Source organism: Carlito syrichta, unplaced genomic scaffold (genome assembly GCF_000164805.1).
Source record: "Carlito syrichta isolate Samal-C Ts95f unplaced genomic scaffold, Tarsius_syrichta-2.0.1 Scaffold135860, whole genome shotgun sequence".
Lineage (NCBI taxonomy): Eukaryota > Metazoa > Chordata > Mammalia > Primates > Tarsiidae > Carlito > Carlito syrichta.
This window is the reverse complement of record NW_007079956.1, coordinates 37,545-41,120: the sequence shown is the minus strand read 5'-3', so window position 1 is coordinate 41,120 and position 3,576 is coordinate 37,545. Positions and strand designations below refer to the sequence as shown.

The following is a 3,576-nucleotide window of genomic DNA, read 5'->3' as shown; positions in this document are numbered from 1 at the left end:
GGCTGGTGGGGGGTGGGGTAGGTGCAGGTTGTCGTCCGATACCGATCTCGGTCGCCTTACCTGGAGGAGCCCCTGCGGGAGCAGCAGGACACCGGGCCCAAAGTCTGGCTCTGTCTAGGGACCCCAGACACCTGGATTTTATTTCAAATCCGCTCCCGCTTCTCTACAGGTGGCAGGAGGATGCCTCGACTTTAGACGTAGACGTCGGGGGCGGGGGGGTGCCCAGTGTGTCCAGATTCCAGGCCCAAGGAAACTAAAATTATCTTGGGCAGATGGGGGCGGGACCCGGGGAGGCGCCTGGGAGGAGGAAACTCGGGAGAAGGGGGAGGAGACTCCCTGACACTCGACGCCCACTGGGATTGTTTTTGCCCTTCCTTGCCTGGCGGCAGGTGCCAGGGGAGGATGCAGGTGCCTGGGGAGAGGCTGGAAAGACTGCGGAACAGAATGGCATCGAGAGCGCAGATCAAAGAGTCCAGATTACCTGGGAGGGAGGGGCTGGGGGCTGGAAGGGAAGGGGAAACGCCCCCCCCAGCTCTCTCCACACACACCCCTGCCCGAACTTGGTCTGTACATTGGCCAAGTTAGGGAGTCCGTCTGCAGCTCTGGGTCCCACCCCCCGGGGCAAAGAACACCCTTCGGGAGAGGGAAGCCAACCAGAAGGGTGTCCCGCGACATGGCCTGCCCCTTGACCTCCAGCCACAATCTAGCCACCAAGCTGCACCCTGGCCCCCTGAGGGCACCCAGGGTATGTCCTCCCTTCTGAGCAACTCACAAGGTCTCAGCTTCCCCTTTTAAAATCCAAGGGGTTAGCCGGGCTCAGTGGCTCAGCCTGCAGTCCCATGCCTTTGGGAGGCTGAGGTGAGTGGATTACCTGAGCCCGTGGGTTCGAGACCCGCCTAGGCAACTTGGCGAGCTCTCATCTCTACAATAAATCAAAAATTAGCTGGGCGTGGTAGCGTGTGCCTGTAGTTCCAGCTACTTGGAAGGCTGAGGCGGAAGAATCACCGGAGTCCAGCAGGTCGAGGCTGCGGTGGCCGGGAGCAGCCACTGCACTCCAGTCTGGGCGACAGAGTGACACTCCAACTCAGAAAAGTAAATAAATAAATAAAAATAAAATCCAAGCCGGCCTTGGTGGCTCAGCCTGTAATCCCGCGCCTTTGGGAGGCTGAGGTGAGTGGATTGCCTGAGCCTGCGGGTTCGAATCCCACCTGGGCAGCGAGACCTCATCTCTACAATAAAAAAAACCAAAAAACAAAAAACAGCCAGGCGTGGTAGTGCATGCCTATAATTCCAGCTACTTGGAAGGCTGAGGCGGAAGGATCCCTGGAGCCCAGCAGGTCGAGGCTGCGGTGGCCGGGAGCGGCCACTGCACTCCTGTCTGGGCGACAGAGTGAGACTTCGACTCAAAAAAATTAATTAATTAATTAATTAAATAAAATAAAATCCAAGGGGTTACGCAGGGTCACATGATGGGGAAAACCATGGTCAACTGCAGAATGCTCTGGCCTGGGCACCAGGGGACTCCCCTCAGAGAGATAACTTTAGTGCTTTTGTTCAGCACTGGGCAAATGGGCCTGGAGAGAGGGGCTGGGAGGCCGAGAACAAAGGCTGCGGCCACCTCCCAGCTTGAAGTGGGTGACTGTTGGGAAAACAAACAATCCACAGGGTGACAGGAGGTCTGCCCAGGGAAGCACAGAGGAGTGACTCCAGCCTCAACTTTCTCCAAACCAAGTTTTCCTAGAAAAACGAGTAAGAGTGGGCCAAGCAGAGGGGTTGGGGAGGGGGCAAGGTCACCTGGGTCACAGAGCAGCTTGTGTAAAGACAGAAGAGGCAATTCACTCACTCATTTATATAACTATGTATTAAGTACCTACCACATGCCAACCCCATGGTGGGTGCAGAGGTGGGTGTTGGGGATACAGCCATGAGCACAAAACAGACCCTACCCCATTCTCCCGCAGCCAGTCAAGGAGACTAATATTCATCAAGAATCACACAAATAAGACATGATGGATGACAACTATGCCGGGACAATGACTCATTCGGGGAGTTAAGGAAGACTTCACTGTGGAAATGACAAGTGAGCAGAGGCAGGGGGAGGTTGGAATGGGTGAATGGGAACACGGGGGCTCACCTTTGAGGGAACAAGTGCCAAGCCCTTGGCAGGAGGTGACATAGCACTCAGAGACAAGGGGTGGGGTGGGGAAAGTGGAGGGAGAACAGGCCGCACAGGCAACCTGTGTGGAAGGAGTGGAGATAGTCCCTGTGCTTCTGGAAATGTGGCCTGTGATTACCTGCCTCCAAATCTCCCCAGGCTCCTATAAAAAGACAATCTTGAGGCCAGGTGAGGTGGCTGACGCCTATAATCCCAGCACTTTGGAAGGCCGAGGTGAGAGGATTGTCTGAGACCACGGGTTCAAAACCAGCCTGGGCAACTTGGTGAGACTTCATCTCTACAATAAATCAAAAAGTTAGCCGGGCATGGTGGCGCATGCCTGTAGTTCCAGTCATTTGGAAGACTGAGCCCAAAGGACCACCCGAGCCCAGCAAGTTGAGGCTGCAGTGGCTGTGAGCATGCCACTGCACTCCAGCTGGAGTAACAGTGAGACTCCAACACAAAACAACAACAGCAAAGACAACCTTAGGCTTTTCCCCAGATAAGAAATCTCAGTCTCTGGGGCTGAGAACCAGGAATGTGTGATATTGACAAACCATCTGCAAACCAGATTTGAGAGCCATCCATCCTGTTTGTCCAGACTGGCAGGAGTAGTGGGCAGAGGCCAGATCTTGCAGGTTCTGTTTAGACTTAGGTAGAAGCACAGAGGAGTGGGCAAGTTTACATTTTGGAAAGATAACTCTGGACGTTGAAGGACAGGATGGAAAGGGAAGCCAGACTCTGAGGGCTGACTGCTGATGGAATCCACTTACATGGCTTTCTGGAGGGGGTGGAATTGTATGGACAAAAAGCAAGTCTGGGGTTGGAGAGGAGTTGACAGGAGGGGGCACAGGGATTTTTGGGAGGTAAGAGGGGCATTCTGTATCCTGGTTGTAACTGCCAGGACTCATGGAAAGGTACACTCAAGGATGAATTGTGCTGTGGATCTGAAATTTTTAAATAAAAACAACAACCAAAAAATAGATTTATAGTTCAATGGAACAGAATCCAGAGTCCAAATATAAACCCTTATATTTCTGGTCAATTGATTTTTGACAAAGGTGCCAAGACAATTGATGGGGAAACGGATAGTCTTTTCAATCATTGGTGTTGTGACAATTGAATACTCACATGTCAAAAGATGAATTTAGCTCACATGATGCATAAAACTGTAACTCAAAATAGATCATACATCTAAATATAAGAGCTAAGATTATAAAACTTATAGAAGAAACCATGACAGATAATCTTTATGACCTTGGGTTAGGCAGATAACTCAAATACAGCAGCAGAGACAAGCGACAAAAAGGAAAAAATTGATACATTAGACTTCATAATTTCCCCCCCTCTGGGTTAGAGTCTTACTCTGTCGCCCAGGTTGATTTTCTTTCTTTTCTTTTTTTTTTTTTTTAAGTTGGAGT

The 3,576-nt window shown here is 51.5% G+C and overlaps 1 protein-coding gene across 2 annotated transcripts in view; it reads right to left on the bottom strand.

Moving 5' to 3' along the window:
• The window catches only part of GRB7 (growth factor receptor bound protein 7), a 9,493-nt gene extending 9,201 nt beyond the window's left edge, over positions 1-292 (bottom strand). Inside the window, exon 1 of one of the 2 annotated variants that reach the window (XM_021708352.1) lies at positions 61-292. The gene's annotated coding sequence lies outside the window, so the exon portion shown is untranslated. The remainder of the gene's footprint in view (positions 1-60) is intronic. The other variant, XM_008049635.1, reaches the window with a different exon arrangement.
• Between the last annotated feature and the right edge of the window lie 3,284 nt (positions 293-3,576).